Source organism: Equus asinus, chromosome 1 (assembly GCF_041296235.1).
Source record: "Equus asinus isolate D_3611 breed Donkey chromosome 1, EquAss-T2T_v2, whole genome shotgun sequence".
Lineage (NCBI taxonomy): Eukaryota > Metazoa > Chordata > Mammalia > Perissodactyla > Equidae > Equus > Equus asinus.
In genome coordinates this window covers 199142725-199163483 of record NC_091790.1, presented here as the reverse complement: position 1 = coordinate 199163483, position 20759 = coordinate 199142725, and the positions used below count along the sequence as shown (strand labels likewise).

The 20759-nt window shown below is 36.4% G+C and overlaps 1 protein-coding gene across 1 annotated transcript in view; it reads right to left on the bottom strand.

Annotated features, from left to right (window-relative positions):
- Positions 1–20759, bottom strand: part of CNTNAP2 (contactin associated protein 2) — a 1870188-nt gene that overhangs the window by 1385255 nt on the left and 464174 nt on the right. The gene's annotated exons all lie outside the window — the stretch shown is intronic.

Below are 20759 nucleotides of genomic sequence, written 5' to 3'. Positions count from 1 at the left end.
CAGGAAAATCCTATCAACTTATGTGAATTAATGTTACTGCTTTTCTTGGGAACACAGGCAAACGTGGAAACAAGGAAGAAGGGAAAGAGAGATTGACCAAGAGTGAAAAAGGAAAAGTGGAAAGAAAGCATGACAGAGGGAAGGAGGAAGGGAGGAAGGGAGGAAAGGAGGGAGGGAAAGAGGGAGGAAGGAAGGAAGGAAAGAGGAAGGAAAGAAAGAGAGGGAAGAAGAAAAGGAGGAAGGAATGAGGGAAGGGAGGAAGGAAGCAAGGAAAGGAGGGAGGTGGGGTTGGAGGGAGGGAGGAAGGGAGGTTAGCAGAAAGGAAGACTTTAATATATGTGAAGAAAAAATAGTCTTGAATCAATAACTTTAAATTGGCTTAGAAGATAAAGCCAAGACTACTGAATCTGGCATTTTAGACCATATATTACCTTAACGTTTTATGTATGCACTTATAAATAATAGCTAAAGATTTCTGAACAATTAACATTTATCATGATCCTCATTAATTTCTTTTCACGTGTTTCCATTTGTACTTTATAAAAACCCATGAAGCAGAGATGCTTGTTGTGCTCATCTTTTAGAAAAAGAACACGAAAACTTTGAGTGGTAAGATAGCATGCTCAAAGTCATAGACAACTAGCGAGTGATGGAGAAAGTGTTTCAAGACAGGTGTATGTAGAGCCAAATCGTTTTCTTGATGTTTGTTACCTCCTCAATGCAATCAAACTGTGTTTACCAATCTCCAAAGTGGAACTTCTGGTAGAATAAGTTCAGCATCTCTTTAGCAAACTTCAGTTGACTTCAAATCTATTTCCATCCCATCTCCTACCTCATTTTTTTTTGTGCTGAAATAATTTTCTCCTACTTCGCCAAAAGTGTATATCCAATGTTTTCCTTGAGGCCTAGTTCAAGCTTTTCTTCTTCATGAAATCTGCTCCGAAAGCCCTATGTTAAGTTATGCTAAGATTATAGTCTCTCTCTCATAAATGCCCCCTCTGTTATATTGTTTCACAATACTCTTTAATATTCCTGTAGTATACCATTTAGCTCTCCAGTTTTATTTAAATTTCATGAGGGTAAAACCCCTATTTTCCAGACCCCTTTCCTGGAGGCAGAGGGGGCGCTGGACCATCCTGGAATGTGTTTGTCCAGTGGGGTGAGCAGGATATCCCTTTTCCGAGAGGATATGGAGAAGAGGGTGCCCTGGGAGATAGTGTCCAGTGGTAGGACCTATCTCCACCAGAGCTGAAGATGTCATCCAACCTGTCACTTATTAAAAGAGATGGGCACACAGACAAAGCTGGATTGAAAGCCAGAAAGGAGGCATTTAGCAAATTTAAAAAAATTATCAAAGTGGTACCTTGGATTGGATCCTGGAACAGAAAGAAGATATGAATGGGAAAACTGGTGAAATTCAAATAAAGTCCAGAGTTTAGTTAATAGTAATGCGCAAATGTCAAGCAGGCTGCACGGGGAAGGAGACACAAGGGACTCTCAGGGCACATTTTAAGCTGGGGCAATAGCAGATACCTTTTGTATCCCCTGCGGTGTCTGATTTGGTTACAGTACAGAATAGATACATACTGCAAAGCTTTTTATATCAAAACATACTTTTATCTGTTTAATAAAGAAAACAGGAAGTTCCTATTTTGCTTCTGGTATAACTGTTATACAAAGAATGTGAATATTTCTATCATATATTTTAGACTTACCATTATGTACGATGTATTATGATTGAACTTTGTTTAAAATCAAAATGAACATTGTAATGAGAAAAATTTACAGATAAATGATTTTGAAAACAGAATGGATGGCTTACAAATTACTGGAAATAACGTAAACCAGAAGAATTCAATGAAAGCCCATAAAGGATTCTGAAGTGAAAGTTACAAAATATAAAAAGCAATGAGGGTCATTTGAATATCAAAGAGACTATGCATGAATCTATGATTCTGAACTAATGTAAGAAGAAAAAATACTTTCCTAAAATTTACATCGTTTAATGGAAAAAAATTAAGAAGTAAATCAACCAGGAAGAATTTTGATAAGAAAAAAAATTACTGAGCAATAGGCAGTAACCAAAACCATAATGATAGTTTTAAGTGGAAAATTACATTCATTGCTTTAATACATTCAGATTGCAAAAATAAAATAAAGGCTGAATAAAAAATAGTGGCCCTATCAGTATAGGAACAAGATGATACAAAAACAAATGATTCTAGCAGAAATATGAGGTTGAAATTGCACATGTTAAAAATATGTGTTATCAACAGGTTATTGTTTAATGATTTTATTAAGACTCCAATACTGCAGTACACTGTATCTACTTGAGAAGTCCTAAACTATGGCCTTCACTCTTATGGAACTTGTAATATTTTTGGGTGTAGCAATACGACTGGCAATGTCAGCGATGGCCATTGTGTCCAAAGAGGAGCCGAACTATTGCCTGGTCCCACATGCCCTTTTGGGATGTGACATTGCCATCCTTCCCATCAAGGCAGGAGTCTCTTGTCCACTTCCCCCCACCTTTAATCTGCACTGGCCCATGACTCACTTTGGCCAGGAGAAGGCAGCAGACGCAGATGTGGTGCTGAGTGGCTTACAGGCCTGAGCCGGAGAAAACCCTGCAGCTTCCATTGTCTCCCTCTTGGAGCTCTGTTTTCATTCATGGATGAGACGATTGTTTATGTAGAATATCCCAAAGAATCAACAACAACAAAAAAACCTCCTGGATCTAATAAAAACTATTTATTTTTTTGAGGAAGATTAGCCCTGAGCTAACTACTGCCAATCTTCCTCTTTTTGCTGAGGAAGACTGGCCCTGAGCTAACATCCATGCCCATCTTCCTCTACTTTATATGTGGGACGCCTACCACAGCATGATGTGCCAAGCGGTGCCATGCCCACACCCGGGATCTGAACTGGCGAACCCCAGGCCACCGAGAAGTGGAATGTGTGCACTTAACCGCTGTGCCGCCGGGCTGGACCCTAAACTAATTTTTATATATGTGTAAGAATAAAGGAAAAAGGAAAGCAGTGAGGGCTGTTTCAATTAAGAGGTTTGCAGGAGAAGAGGACACGATGACCGGGCTTCGGAATGGTTAGGTTTCATCAGGAGGGGAGAGAAAAGCCCTGGGGAGGGCATGCAATGCGGAGAGAACGTCAAATGGAAATGAGAACACCATATCTGTACAAATGTGAAAGTATTTAGACTGAAATGGACGGAGAAATATAGAGCTAAATTATGGCTATACTTATTTTTACTCTAGTTTAGACATTGTCCTAAGGCCGTGTGTGAATTATTTAACTTATTTATCACAAGAATTATATAAACTCCAAATTATTGCAAGCCCACTTTGCAGATGGGGAAATTGGAGCTTAGAAACCACTCTCTTCAAAACTAATGTAGCTCCAACTTATAACCCCAGATTATGGTTGAGGCGTTACCCAAGCACTAGTAGAGAATACATTTTCAGTTTGATTTTTACGGGGTTGCCTTTGTGTAAGTGTGTGAGAGAGAGACAGAGACAAGAGACAGACACACAGACACACACACAGAACTCATGGGGAGATCTTTGTTTAGAGGAAGAGTGTGCTAGCAAAGATAGAGGCTAAAATTAGCCCTCCTCTTCTTCTCATTCCTATGCTAGTCTAGGTAAATGTACCTTGACATCACTTGAGGGGTCTTGAAAAATCCCAGTGTCACTAAAGGTGGTCTCCATTAGAAGGGCAGACAAACAAGCTCATTGTCTAAGGAAAGGAGAAAATAACCAGTTCCTTTGGGTTTTGAAGGTTTATGAAGAAAAACTGCTTAATCCCAAAGAGGACTTCTCTGGCAGGAAGAGTTGGGAGTTTTGTGTTTGTGAATTGGGGGAGCTGAGTGCTAAGAGTTGCCACAGTTGGACAGCAGAAGTAACGAATACCTAATTAATTCATAATAAAGGAGTAGAGTCGCCTTCTCTCCAAACTCCAGCGTCTGAGTGAGGCTTCATCTTAGTGACGGTCTGTCAGAGAGGGCAGGGCAAGCCCTCAGTGATTGCCAGTACAGGAATGGGAGCTACGGCTGTGGTGGGACAGACAGACCCAAAGCCCCTCTGGCTTGGACTGTGCAAATCCTGGTGTTCTTGCATAAATCGGAGTGATAGGGTCAAGATAGACAGCTGGAATTCCCTATTAATAAGATAAGACATGTGAGAGTACAGGCTGTTAAGAGGATGACATTAAAACGAGCTGCTTATATTCACATACTGAGTTTGTGGAGCGGGTTTTATCTGTTTTATTATGAAATAAAGCAGTAAAGGTATAATCCTTGATCACAACATGTCTGTGGGCCTATATAAGTAGGGCAGGAGATTTTCACATTTCCTTTGCCAGACTTCACATGCCTAGAAGTGAGAGTTTTGTCTGGTCCTCTGGGTCTCAAGCCTAGGAATATCTCTGGCTGTTTTTCATGGACATAGAAACATGATCCATGCCGTAGGCTGGTACGAATCGAGGCAGGATCATCAAAGTACACCCAGACGTCAGCCTTCAGTTTCCTCCACAGGCTACTACTTCCATAAATGATAGTCAAAGGGGGGGTTTGTTCCAAGAGTCCTCTTCCTGAAGATTTGAGAACCCCTGGGCTGAGTAGCACGTAACCCATTCCATGTCCTTAGCACATGCTGCCTGTGGAAAAGGAAAGGCCTGCAATTTCTAGTTCCTCAGAAGGAATGTACTTGGTCTAATAGCATCTGGTTCTTCCTAAAATATTGCATAACCTTTAAAAAAAAGACAAAACTACATTGAACAAATGCACAGACTAAAGCATCAAAAGGGACAGAGTGCCTTTATTTTGATTCCTTTAAGGGACCTGTTGCAGATTGAATTATCTTTGAAGAATACATGAATATATGCTCTTTAAAGATTACAAAATTTGATTGCTCTCCAGAAAGTTTGAAAGACAAGAACTACCAAAAAGCTATGTTCACTCCTTTTTGTCCCTGAGATTGCCTATGAAAGAACATGAAAAAGCAGTTGAGTTAGAACAAAACTGTGAAAATGCTTTGAAAAATATTGTAATTCTGGTATTAGAGTTTAAATGAAAAGGCTGAGATCATTTTTAATGTATGGTATTGATTTTCCTTCAACTCCTTTAAATACCTAGTTCTAAGATGGGAGAGGCTAACCTGGCCTTTCCATCTCTCTCCAGCATTCACACATGGTCCACACCTCACTGCTGCTCTGGGAGGGTTCTTGGATATCTTCAGTTTGGTCCAAAACCCAAATCACCAAACATTGAGAATATTTTAAAGCACATTTTCCAGAGAAGATGTTCATTTACCCTTAAGAGAACACATGAAATTCTCAGCAAATGCAGATCTGTTTTTGGCATGTGATTGCTTACACACGATTGATATGCTAACTGAATTATCCTTGAATAGATATGCCTCTTAGGATCTCCTCTTCCCTGAACATTATTTAATCCCTGATCTACAGTAAAGGGGAATGAAGACTGAGTAAACAAGCCTGAAATCTAATAGGTTCTTTTTAGGTCTATGTCAAAACGACTACAGCAAAACTGCTATGTCCAAGTGATTGGAACATGCTAATGGAGAGTGTGGGATATTGAAGATCTATGCTTACTGCCTCTTCTTCAACCTGCCTCTACACGGTTGATTTCAAGACCTTGAGAACAAAGCCACTGTGCTAACAGTGGGGTTAAGATGAACATTTCCTTATAGCTCCTGGCCTAATTTCATTACCTATTATAGGCATGATTAATCCTTATACCTCTTACTTTTTCCTGTATCTTTTGAAATATTTTCTCAAGAAAGTATCATCCTATCAATTCACCTGATATTTATAGAATACCCAGCAACTGAAAAATATACTCTTTCAAGTATATATGGAACATTCACAACGATAGGCCATATTCTGAGCCATAAAACACATTTTAACAAGTTTAAACTAATTGAAATTATACAATGTAATCTCTCCAACAATGAAATAAAATTAAACCAGAAATCAACAACAACAAAAAATATCTAAAATACTCCAAAATATTTAAAAGTTAAAACCCACAGATTCCTAAATAAACCCTGGGCCAAAGAGGCAGTTGCAGAGAAATTATAATTAGAAATCAATAAAATTTAAAACAGATTGAAAAATTGAGAAAATAAGTGAAACCAAAAGCTGGTTCTTTGTAATTATCAATAATGATGATAAACTAGAAAATAGAAAAGGAAGAAAACCTTTCCAACTCATTTTATGAGCCAATATTACCCTAGAGCAAAACTTGTCAAGAAATTATATAAAAGAAAATTACAGACCAATATACTTCATGAATATGGCACAAAATCCTTACAAATATTAACAAGTCATATCCACCAACACATAAAATAATGGTATATCACACCAAGTGGGGCTTATTCCAGGAATACTGAGTTGATTTGATATTCAAAAATCAATTTGCTTCACTGTATCAACAAACTAAGAAGAAAAAGTATATGATCATCTTAATACATATAGGAAAAGCATTTGACAAAATCCAACATTCACTCATAACAAAAATTCCTAGCAAACTAGTAGTAGAAGGACCTTCCTCAACTTGATAAATGGTCTCTACAGAAAGCCTACAAAGAACATTCCACTTCAAAGACAAAGAGGGAGACTTTGCCCCTAAGACTGGGAACAAGGCAAGGTGGTTTGTGGGAGGTCCTAATCAGGGCAGTAAAGCAGGCAAAAATAAATGAATGAGCCAATAAATAAATGCATACAGATTGGAAAGGAAAAAATAAAACTGTCTTTATTTGCAGGAGACCTGAAGGTCTAAGTGGACAATCCCAAAGAATTTTCAGAAAAGCTATTCTAACTGGTAAGTGCATTTAGCAAGCTCGCAGGATGCAGTACACAAAAATCATTGTATTCCTTTACTTTAAATCAACAATTTGGAATTGAAATTAAGAAAAAACAGTATCGTTTAAAATAGCAACCAAAAACAAGACGGAGTTGACAAAATATACGCAATTATGTATACTTAACAAAATACAAAACATTGAAGAGAAGAATAAGAAAGCCTAAATAAATGATGCTACATAACATGTTCTTGGATCAGAAGACTCAGTCTTGTTAGAATGTCAGTTCTTCTCCAAATTGAACTATAGATTCAATGCAATCTAAAAATCATCCCAGCATAGTTTTGGGTAGAATTTGGCAGACTGGTTCTAAGCTTTAAATACAAAAGTAAAGGACCAAGAATGGACAACACAATCTTTAGAAAGAAAAACAAAGAAAGAGGAATCATACCATCTGATTTCTGTACTTAATATAAAGCTAAGCAATGAAGACAATGTTGTATTGCTAAAGAATATAAATATACATCAATGAAACAGAATAGAGAGTCTGGATATAGATTCACAAATATACAGTTGATTTATTTTCCACAAAGGAGTCAAAACAATTCAAAGGACAAAATATTATTATTTTCTACAAAATGTTTTGCATCAATTGGATACCCATCTGCAAAAAAAAAAAAAAAAAATGTAGAAAAAGGCCTTAACCAACTTGAAATATATCATAGACCTAAATGTAAAATAAAGAACTATAAAACTTCTCAAAGAAAACATAGGAGAAAATCTTGGCAACAGCATAGGTTTAGGCAAAGATTTCTTATATAGGACATAAAATGCATGAGCCATTAAAAAATTGATAAGTAAAAATTAAAACTTATGCTCTTTGAAAGACACTGTTAAGAGATTAAACACACACACACACACACACACAGACTGGAAAAAGTCTTTGCCAAACACATATGTGATTAAGGACAGGCACCCAAAATATATACATAGAGAATTTTCACAACTCAGTAATAAGAAAATGAACAACTCAATTAAAAATGGGCATAATATTTGAATAGACACTTCACCAAAAAGAGATGAAGATGGCAAATAAACACATGAAAAAATGTTCAATATCATTAACCATGAGGGAATAGCATATTAAAACTACAATAAGAAACCATAATGTACCTATTAAAATGAATAGACGTATATTTAAACAGATACTACTGAGTGCTAATGAGGATGCAAAGCAAGTGAAACTCGTATTTTTCTGGTGGAAATACAAAATGGCACAACCAGAGCTTGGCAGCTTCTTATAAAATTAAACATACCAAAAAAAAAATACGTTTATCATACAACCCAGCAATCTTACTCCAGGTTGTCACCTAACAGAAATGAAGACACATGTCCACACAACAACTTGTACACGGGCGCTTATAGCGGCTTTATTAAAAATCTACAAAACCAAGAAAAAACTCAAATGCCTGTCACCTAGTGAACGGATGAACAAATTGTGGTGCAGTAAGAAGGAATGAGCCACTGATACGTGCTATATAATGATGAATCTCAAAAGCATTAGGCTAAGTGCAGGAGGCAAGAATCAAATGGTTACAAACTGTGTCACTACATTTAAACGACATTTCAGGAAAGGGTAAAAACTAGAGACAGAAAAAAAAAAAAAAATCAGTGGTGTTTCCAGGGGCTGAGGATTGAGAGAGGCATTGATTACAAAGGACATGAGGGACTTTTGGGGGCCGTGGAACCTAAATCTGATTTTGGCACTGGTTTCAGGACTATATATCTTTGCCAAAATTCATAGAACTGTACATCTGAAAAGGGTAAATTTTAATGCATAAAAGTATGATTTAATGACTCTGACATATATTATCATTAAATTATAATTGAGTTAGGAAAGTATGTTTTAACTGAGGGTTGTCTGTAGACATTTGAGATAAAATGGTAAAGAATTAAATGCTTGATTTTCAGGCAGAAATCAGAGAAGAACAGTGTGTCTGGAAATCCACAATCCATCCCAAAGGAAGCCCTTATTCAACCTGCGAGTAAATCCAGGTCAGAAGCAATGTGTGGAGTGACAGCTCAGTGCCTCTGGAAAAATGCCAACCCCAGAACTCTGTGAATATCAGGAAGCAGATCAGAGCTGCTGAATCTTCCAACTCAAAAATCAAAACTGGACCTGTTCCAGTACTTTTTACCCTCCATTTCCCATCCTTATCTCTGTGTTTCAACCACTTAATCACAGTGCTTTCCCCTTCCCAGCCTCACTTTATGTTCAGAACATCACTCCTCATGAGGATCGTGAGGTGACCAGGAGCCATGAAATATGAGAAAAAGATGCGGGAATGAGGACCTTTAGCCTATAAAAGAAATGATGAGTGAAGTCACAATACCTATCTTCAAATATTTGAAAGGCTGTCAGTAAAAGATAAAATACCTGTATCACGTGAAGCTCCTGAGCCATAATGAGGATTAGTGTGCTCAAGTTACAGGGAAATTGAAACTAGTTGATTATAAAGAAAATGTCTCTAACCATTAGAAGCAGCCAAAGAATAATAATAACAGCTACCATATATGGAGATAGTATCATACACATCAGCTCTTTTAATCTTGTAACAACTCTTTGAAGTAGACATTTATAGATAATATAATATCCTTCTGTCCCAGTGGGCTGCATATGGCGATCCTGCCTTCCCATTACTGACTCTACTCAACCCTACTGGGAACCACTTGACTGGGATGTTTTATAAGGGACTGTACAGAGGATGAGCCAGATGCCATCTGCTTGTTACTTAGATATCGTCAGATCATGAGATATTATGAGATTCTTCATTAGTAGTATTATCATATACTAAATGAATCTGCACTTTCCTCCGTCCCTTTTTTGTGGTCCATTACTTTCCAAGTTTGGTTCTCTTACATATGAAGGAAATGGTATCTTTCTTCATCACTTTGCATCACTAGAGTTTCATTCAGCTGAAGGAGAAGGCCTTTTAGTCAATAACAGCATAATTGCACCCCTGCCAGGGAGTGGAGTTTGCCAGTGGGATAATCTGCTCTCACACGCAGATGCTGCTCCTGGCCCTGACATTTGAGGCTTGGCAAGTTGGCTGCCAACCTTCAGCACTATGCCAACGGCTGCATGGAAAGAGGCACTTTTCCTACCCAAATCTTGCATAGAACCCCAAGGGTTTATTTGGAGGATTGAGGGATGTCTATAAGAAAAGTCCTGAATCCTGAAAAGGGCTGATAAGCAAGGCCTAATGTTTGTTTCCTCTCTGGGTACTCATTTTTTCCAGGTTGTTGAAACATGTTGAACATACTCAATTCCTTTTGTCAGTTTCATTTATTGTTTTTTTATACTAATTCATCTACTTTTTATATTTTATTATTTTTAGATGAGTGGTTTAGAAGTCATAAAACTATAAAATTTTAAGGAACAATAAAGTCTATCCAATCCAACCTAGCACCTACTCCAAGAATCCTTTCTAGAGCATCCATGAAAAGAATCACCACTAAATTTTTCCTTGAACACCTCACATAATGACAGAGCAGATCAATCTTCCATGAACTCTAGTTATAAAGAAGTTATTTTTCATAAATACTTAAATTTCATCTCTGAATAACTTCTATCATTTACTGGTGTGGGGAGGTGATAAAGAAAACCGCCATTCTGCCTTTCAAAGGACAGTCCTTCAAATATTTGTAGATATGAAATCTATCAGCTTGTCGGTGGATTGTCTCCATATATCCTTCCTGGGCCTCTGTTTCTATAGCAACTTTTAACCCTACTTGTGCCCGGTGGTGACCAGCCCCACACCCACCCTTCTGTAATCTCCCCTGTGACTTTTTCTGGATCACTGGGAAACAGAAAACTAACGTTTCCAAGACTCGCTTTCCAGCTGAATTTGGACAGGTCTGAAGGGAAGACTGAAGGCCAGAAGGGAAAGAAGGCTTTGGGTTTCTGGCAGCAGCTGCCTGAAGTCCCAGTAGAGTCTCCCGCAGCATCAGCAGCAGTAGCTGCAGGGAAGGTGGCTCCTGCTCAAGACAGCAGCGAGTGCAGGTCCTAGGCTCCCCCAGGGGCTGCAGCAGCTTCCTGAGCTCTGAGTAATAGTTAATACCACCTTTCTTCTTCGTTCCCGCATCACATCTCTGCCTGTAATATCTAGAGGCATTTGTTTTCCTGACTGTACATTGATGATGAACCATTATAACACTTGCCACATTCTGCACCGTGGTGCAGTTTTCTGTGTTCACATCTTACCACCACTAGGTCAATCATGAAGATTACACCTAGCATTTGACTCATAAATGTTAGGTATGCAAATTTTTTTTATCATTTGGAATCGTGTCTCTCCTTAGCCTTCTCTTCTTCAGACTACAAACAGCCCAGTTTGCTCATTGTTCCTCAAAAAAAGCATCATTTCTAAATATCTCACCTTTCTGATCCTCCTCCTCCTGTCATTCTCTTCAATTTCATTGGCTCTTAAAATGTCACATGCAGAAATGAAGAAACTGTTCCAGATATGGTCTAATAATAACTTCAAATAATGACTTCAAAATGAAAAGAATAAATATTTCTTTCATTATCTGAACACTCTCCTCCCATTAATGCAAACTTTAACTGTATTTGCTTTTTGTGGAAATCACGTAACATGTGAAACTCATTAAAATTCTGTTTGAACACCATCGCCATCAATGAGCTTGGAATCCCAAACTTTCAAGATAATTTCAGCTTTTCATTTTTTCATCTTTACCATTTGTGAACATAATAGGCTGCCTTCTAGGTCTTCAGTCGAGATACTAACAGCCTGTTGAATAGGGCAATCCCAATACAGAGAACACCGCAATGCTGGTGAAGTTAGCCTCGTTTGTACCCATGAGTTAGACAGAGTTAGAGGTCTCTACCACTCTCCACTTCGTTACTCTCCTACACCCAGCGGTGTTGTCAATCTCCCACTAGTCAAGGGTTTTGAAATTAAAAGTTCATTTTAAATATTTACAGTACATTTTCCTGTATATAAATGCTTGAATTTATATTTCATAGGCTGAAATTTGTTTTTAGGACTTGGCACTTTTGATTTTCCAAACATGAGTTAATTTTTTCAAAGAGAAAAAAATATATTTACCACATTTGTTTTGCTGTTGTTAATGTTTAATAAAATTGAAATCCCTAGATATTTTGCATTCTGGAAGGATTTTTTTGGCAAATCATTATCTTAAAAAATGGACTCTTCTTAACAATGAAAATTATTAATTGGATGGACATATGGTTCATGGAAGTGCATACAGGAGTTCTTGTAACAAAATAAAGCATTATGGTTTTGATTTGCATTTTTCTGATGATTAGTGATGTTGAGCACTTTTTCATGTACCTGTTGCCCATTTGAATATCTTTTTGGAAAAATGTCTATTCATGTCCTTAGCCCATTTTTTAATTTGGATTATTTGTCTTTTTACTATTGAGTTGTATGTGTTCTTTATATATTTCAGGTATTAGTCCCTTATCAGATATGTGGCTTGTGAATATTTCCTCCCATTCCATAGTTTGGCTTTTCATTTTGTGGCTAATTTCTTTAGCTGTGCAGAAGCTTTTTAGTTTGAGGTAGTCCCACTTGTTTATTTTTGCTTTTGTTGCTTGTGCTTTGGATGTCATATCCATAAAATCATTGCCTTATATGTGGAATCTAAAAAAACACAAACTCATAGATACAGAGAACAGATTAATAGTTTCCAGGGACAGGGGGTGAGGGGTGGGGGAAATGGGTAAAGATAGTCAAAATATATAAAATTCCAGATATAAGATGAATAAGTTTTGGGGATGTAATGTACAGCATGGTGAATATAGGTAACAATACTGTATTGCATATTTGCAAGTTGCTAAGAGAGTATATTTTAAAAGTTCTCACCATACACACAAAATGTAACTCTGTGAGGTGATGGATGTGTTAACTAACCCTATTGTGGCAATCATTTCACAATTTATACATATATAAAACCTCTACGTCATACACCTTAAACTTACACAATGTTATATTTCAATTAACGTCAATAAAGCTGAATAAAAATATTGCATTTACAGAGTATTATGGACCAGGTTTGAAGTCCAAAAGCCAGAAGAATTTTAAATATCAACACAAGCCAAGCTTAAAGTATATAAGCAACGTCATATACATAGGATGGAATATGGAGTGAGTTATAAAGAGCATAAAAGCTCAGGGGACAAACACACCATTTCTAAGAGGAAAAGTTAAGGAAAGCTTTGTGTTAGAAGTCAAGCCCAATGCAAGGATAAATAGGACATTAATTTGGGGGCCGTGGAGACCATTTTGGTTGTTAAGCCAGTATATAGGCCTACACACATACATGCACACACAGGCAATGAGGTATTTGGTATATCCTGGTGAGTAGCTCAGTCTGTTTGCACAAAGTGATATTGCCTGAGCCAAGGTTGTACTAAGATATGGAAAAAGATAGAGGCAAGATTGTACTGGGCTTCAACATCCAAAAAATGTTTACTCTAGTCTGTAGGGTGTGGCAAAATATTGAAGTGTTTTGAATAGGAGATTAATATGAAGAAACATAGTATGTTTATTTTCTACTTTGATTATCAGAATGGCACTGGTCAATGATTTAGTCTCTAATGCAATCAGTCTGGTAGTAAATATGCATTGATTAAGGTGTTTGTAATCAGCCTTTTTGAAGTCAGACAGTAAAGAAAATATTCCAAGAATATTTAGCCAAAGTTGACATATTTTAATCATTGATTCAGAGAAGAGGTTTGATGGGTAAGATCTTGGCAACATCTACCCGACTTCCTTAACAACAGCTGCTTTTGTGTTTTCTTGCTTATGCTGGCACACCTGTCAAGTCACTGAAGGCCCTAACTGCTCAGGAAACCAACAGAGCCATCCAGCCAGCGAAAGATGCAATCTCTCCTGGATGCTTAAAAGTGGTCATTTAGTAAAATGTGAAAGTAAACTGCTTCGGTATTGCGTGTTGAATTCGACAGAGATCGATGGCTATTTCCAACACTGAGCGGTTTCAGAGGGCCAAATCTATTGTTTCAAGTTTTTGTTTTTTAATATACCTGGTTACCTTCTTTTCGTTATTTCTAATTTTAATGGCTCAGTATTTGAAAGAAAAAATCAATAATAATGAAGATGGGAGACAATTTTCCTTAGTTCCTTTGCCAGGTGAAACAGTTTGGAATGCAAAACAAGTGTGTGTGCAATGATCTTAGCAGGTGGAAAGAAAACAGCAATAATAGACAAACTTTGGTCTTCAGCCAAAAATCATAAAGGGTGAAACACGCAGAACCAGCCAGAATGATTGAAGGTTGTTTTGGCATTTAAAGGGGTTGTGGTTTACTCAGTGGTTTGTCTTTAGCACAGGATAGTAAATTACGAATTTTCTAATACTGCCTGTTTGCCATCTGTTTTTGAGAAATTATGTCTGATAATTGACAATACAAAAGCATGACCTTGCTAAACTTCAATGGAAACCACTCAAACCAAACTCTGCTTATTTTTTCTCCATTTCTAAAGAGCTACTCAGAGAGGATAGGAAAGGGAATTTGCACAATTAAACCATCCTCACATTAAATTTTATCTTATTTAATCGAGGGGAAATCACAGAATGCTGGTCTCGTGGAGACTTTGTTTTATATTTAGCCATAATTCCATAAGAGAGAGTTTCCATAAATATCTTTGTCAAAAACACCTGTTGTATTACATTAGGGTCATAATTTGCATTTATTTTAAAGAAGTAATATCCAGAATGATCAATTATTTGCTCTATTTACAAGCTTTTATTTTAACTGGAATTTATCTGCTTCCAAAAATCAAATAAATCTTAAAATGGAAAAACAATTTTTATTAAGGATGATTTTCAAAATAATATATCTGTATTTCTCAAAGAATTAAAAATAGCAATACAATACCATATGATCCAGCTATCTCACTGCTGGGTGTTTATCCAAAGAACTTGAAATCAGTGATCCAAAGAGATTTATGCACCCCTATGTTCATTGCAGCATTATTCACAATAGCCAAGACATGGAAGCAACCTAAGTGCCCTTCTATGGGTGAATAGATAAAGAAGATGTGGTGTGTATATGTATATATATATATATATATATACATACACACACACACACACACACACACACACACACACACAATGGAATATTACTCAGTCATAAAAAAGGACAAAATCATCCCATTTCCAACAACATGGATGGACCTTGAAGGTATGATGTTAACTGAAATAGGCCAGACAGAGAAAGACAAATACTGCAGATTTCACTCATATGTGGAAGATAACAAATACATGGACAAAGAGAACAGATTAGTGTTTAGCAGAGGGGAAGAGGGCGGGGGTGGGCCAAAGGGGTAATGGGGCACATATGTAGAGTGACAGACAAAAATTGGACTACTGGTGGTGAATATGATGAAATCTATTCAGAAATTGATAAATAATCATGTACATCTGAAATTACACAATGTTATAAACCAGTATGATCTCAATAAAATTATCAGGAAAAAAATAATGTAACTGTAGACAAAGCAAAACAAAACATGATTTTAGGCAATGAAAGTGATATTACAATAACTGTATCTTTAAAAAGAATTTGAATATTTAAACAAAATTGCATTCTTCACGTATTGTGGACTATGACTTGAGTATGCTTGGTAAAAATCAGTCATAAATTTATAGTAATATATAAATTAATAATATGCTATGTTGACATGTATAATTACAGATTTTCCATAAATTTGTCTGTTGTGTAAAAGGGAATTTAATTTTTATGTGACATAGCCACTTAATTTTCCAATTAAAATATCAGTAAATAATATTTGGATTTTCATCTAAGTTCCTAGCAGTCATATGATTTCTTAAAAAATGCCTACAACTCTCTTTAGAACTCAAGAAAAATGGGCTTGTTATCGAAAATCTTGGGATCAAAATAAGAACCTAAAAGGAACTGATTCTGTTATAAGTTAAAGACCTTATTTCTTAAAATGTCATACCACAATCATGTCATTCAAGAAAACGGTAGACTAAAAAGCCAAAACATAAATATTAAATTATGAAACCAAATCAATATTTGAAACTAAATTCAGTAAATGCTTCAGCAACAAATTATGCAACTCTAAATATTTGTTTTTGACTATTTCTGTGTATTCATAATACAAATAATATTATTCTTAATTTTTAATATTTATAGATCATTGTATCTAGGTGTAACTTGCTTTCACATGGATCTTATCGTTTATTTCTGGGAAGTCAAGATATTAGCCCACTTATCTCTCAATAGAAACGGGAAGATACACTCTAAAGAGAGTTACATGCACTACAAAAAACCACACAACTCAATATAATGATGCAGACTAGGGACACCACACACATTCATCAGTGTAAATACAGGTGACCTAAGCATGCCGGGCCATCTATCTGCTTTGAGCTGCCATCCTGTGGAGACTGGTTCAGCTCCCTGACAGTAAATCTTTACACCATTACTTTATCCCCCATGCTGACAGGACATCTCATGCTGCGAGCAGCCAAATGTTTATGTGCAAGGACATCACGTCCATTATTGTTATTAGTTCTCTGCCCCCATGCATGAGCGAGGAACATTAAAGGCCAAATGGGTGAGAAAAATAGTTTCCCCTGGGCCTCAGCTTTCTACGGAATGTGGGAAGGGATTCATCTTTTTAAAATATATAAGGAACTATTCTGAGACTCATTTCGTACCAGGCAGTCAGTGGAAACAACAAATTCATGAGACTGCAGTGATGGAAAGAGCACTAGATAAAGTGGCAAGAGATGTGATTTCTATTCCCGCCACTAACTAGTTATGTGACCTTAGCAAATCTCTTACTTTGGTTCTTAATTCTCTTCTATTTCTTTCTCTTTTAATGAGAGGCTTTCTTTTAGCCAAAAAGTGTATGAGAGACTAAATGTTCAATAATGCCCTACCCATCTCTCTCTCTATAAATAAACTTTCAAGATAACTTCCTAAGGTAATTTTCCCAAGTGATTACAATATAGGTATACTCAAGGAAACCTTTCTAAATTGTTGGAATTACAGTTCTTTCCTCTTCTTTGACCATGGCATGGGCATTCAACGATTGACTAATCTAGTCTCATTTTAAAACGTAGCATTGCTTTTCCAAAAGACACTTTGGGATTTAGAATTCTTTTCAAGTAGTAGTTGACAAGTGTTATAAGTGTCAACGCAAATGCTTCATTTCTATTAAAACAAAGAATTAACCTGTATACTTAATATTTACACAAAAACCTGTGTGGGAAGCTCTACAGAGGCAATGACCGTGGATGTCCTGTTCACTGTTATATTCCCAGGTGGATAACAAATGATCTGACACACAGCAAATGCTTAATAAATAATGATAATGGAAATTTAGGTTAAACTACCATGATTAAAAGTAAAGGTACAAACTAAGAACCAAGGAGACAGCTCTGCAAACCACTAGCTGATCTGGTGTTAGGATCCAGTATACAAGAAGAATGACCACTTTCCCAGTGACTTGAGAAGTTAAGGAAAGTTTAGCATGGACCAAAAATGGACTACTCAGTGAGAAAGAAAAGAACATAAGCTGGCAAGCCTCCCAATTTTAATCTTCTTTTCATCTGAAAGCAGTGTGTGTCGCTTTCAAAACACTGTCCTATGAATACGGACATTCTGCCAACTAAAGAGGAAAGGTTTTTCCCACCATATTGCTTCTAGAAAGGAGTCCCCATTTTCTGATGGTAGCAAGAAAGTGCCAGCGTAGGCAGACTATCTTTTTTTCATCACAATTAAGTGTTCATATCCACTTACATACAATTGCTTTCTTTCTCCTGTTGTCTATGAAATCACAATGTCCAATAGAAATAGACTAAAATAACACAGTTCCATCACTTCATTGTAATTCCACACTTTGACTCATGTCATGATCTATTTAGACTGAATATATCCCTTTGTTCAAAAACTCATACCTCTTACTTCAAGTTCAAAGTTATTTTAAGTGTCTTGACTTCATATGAAAGAAGTCTATAATATCCTTCCATTTCTCTTCCCTTAAGAGTAAGTCAGTCATTAGCAATTACTCAAACTGGAAACGCATATTATTTTCAAAGGGGTCATGACAGTAAGACTTTTCAGTGAAGTCCAATATCTTGAAATCTCATTTACCAATAATACTTGTCAAGAATCTTTTGTTCAAAAATCTCAGAGGAATTCACACGTTAATTAATTCCGACAGCTGCCTGGTAATGTGCCCACATCACAAGTAGCAATTGGAAAGGGAGTAACCCACATCGAGATAATCAGAGAACCAATAATTTTAGGTCAGTTTCCCAAAAGCCCCACCTCCTCACATTCTTACCATCCTTGAGAAAATTTTCCTCTTTAGAGTTACTGCTGCTTTGTGCCATGAATGTCACAAAATGAGGTGAGAGACCTTGGAGTTTTTCCTAAATTCCTGTGATCTCAACAAGGCATTATCTAAAAATAATATGATGATCTATTTTATACAGGACATGGTTGTTTTCTAATGTGGGGAGCCTTAAGGGGAACTAATGTGCCATACTGCAAAAGCTGCAGTTACGCATTTATGGTTATCAGCACTATGTTGTTTCATTTTCCCTTCGATTGAAATGTATGCCTTACCATGTACTCTTTCTAACAGACCGTTGGATGTGAAATGGTCAGTTTGTATATTTCTTTTTAAGATCTGCCAGAGTGTGGCTTGAGGAATAAATGGGCAGACAAGAAATAGGAAGAAGAAAAGCTTGCTAGAAGATTACTGTAATAGTCCAGAAGAAAGATCATGGAAGTTTAGACTAAAATGATGCCACTAAAGATGGAGAGAAATGAGCAGAATTAAACAAAGGACTCTTTTCTCATTGAGAAAATGTAAATTTTTGAAAAAGTTTTAAATGAGTCCATTAAGAATGGTTGTTTATACTAAAAATGTATGATATTCAGAATAATTTCCACTTTCTTCAGTTTTATTTTGGAACAGCATTTTTTTAAAAGATCACAAAGTTTTAAAAACAACAATAAAGAACTCATATTCATCTCACTGATGTTTGAAACTATGGTCATATGTAGTTATATGAAATAAATCCTCTGGTATAGGTCACGTAAGTAGTCAGACTATTGTAAGTTCTACTTCTTTACACATTCATCACACTCGGTATAAGAAAATATATCAAGGTTTACTGCATAGGTTGTTCATTACCATTTTAATGGGGATTTTCTTTGATCAATAGAACTTGGCTTTGCCATTGCTCTAGGTATTCAGTTAAACTTATCAACTGGAAGACACATGAGCAGCACAATGTCTTGAAAATAGTGGTCATTCAATATATAGTTATTGACTTGAATACGGATGCTTTTCAAACTACAATTAGTTTTCTAAAATCATACAACATTCATTTAACAGGTTTTCATTTGAGAACAGAAAGGGGCAGCATTTCCGTAAGAAGTCCATTCTGCTTCCCATTATCTCTTTTGATATGTTTACTCTTTGATTTATCCGACTGATGCTCTGGCTTCTTGTTCCTTTTTCTCTCCCTCTCTCTGTTACTAAGCAAAGCTATAGTTCCCATCATCTGTCTGCTGACAATTAGAATTAACGTGATTAAATTGGGAATTATCCTATGAACCATAGTAAGCAGCCTCTTTCCCTCCTCTATTGATTTGATTCATTCTTTTTCTTCTATTTCCATTTTAATAATTATTTTACCATTTCACATTAGTTTGCTTCCAATAAATTAAATTAAATGCATCAAAGGGCCTCAAAGCAAATTAGCTTTTTGCGAAGCCAGGTTTTAAAGATCCAAAATACGATTTCGTTTTTCACTCTGTAGACTATAGATATGCATTACACATTAAGAAGAAGCACTTTCAAATTAATTTTCCAGGGCTTCTAAAATATCTGAGAACTTCTAGGCCAAAAGAAGTTTCATCATAAGTCTGCTGTGGCTTTAGGCTCAAAATCATCAGGGGATAAGTCTATGTTAGAAAATATTAGTTGCATTTAAAAAAGTATTGCATGATAAAAATTTCACTCACGTATTATAAATCTGGTTTTCAGCTTTTTCTCTTTCATGGGAAAGAATTTCCTAATTTTGAAAGTTCCCCTACTATTGCTTTTATTTACAGAGAAGCCATTTCATTATATATTTTTAAAAAGTTCAATTCTTTCTCATGTGGAAATTATTGTCTTTCCATCCCCCTATATCCTTGGGACACAGAAAGGTACAAACATAGAATTTATTCCAACAGATGATGTGAAAATAACTTATTTAGAACTGGAAATCTATCTTTGAGAAGACACTAAATAATGTATTTAAGTTCCTACTCTCATCTGCATAATACTCTTGAAGTGGATAAATATAAAAGTGTTTTATGAGAAACATTTACCCAACCTGTGATATCAAGGACATCAGCATTTCCAGCTCCGGGTGAGCTGTGGTAGAGTCTACAGCCAAGACCCAAGCTTTGGTCTGGTGAGGATTGAGGTAGGTTGACTGACAGGTCGGAAGTGTTGGCAGCTGAGATGCAATGAAGGCCAAGCTCTGACTTAACTGTTCATGAATTCATTCCAGATTTATTGAGCGCCTCTCATGTCATGCTGCTGCTTACCTCTGCCATTTGAATATAAAACATTTTTTCTTATATGGGAATCCCTCTCGGGATAAGTATAGGTTAGTAAAGTAGTAAAACATTCACAGAAAACTCTAGTAAATAAAATAGGTAGAGATGAAGTTTACAGGAGAAAGTGATTCCTTCTAACTGCTAGGATTGGGAAAGGCAAACTGGAGTTCCAGCCCTTGGCTCTCAACGCCTAGTTATTTCCCAGATTGGTCCTTGTTTTCTTCTCTTCATAGACACCATGGGCAATCTTT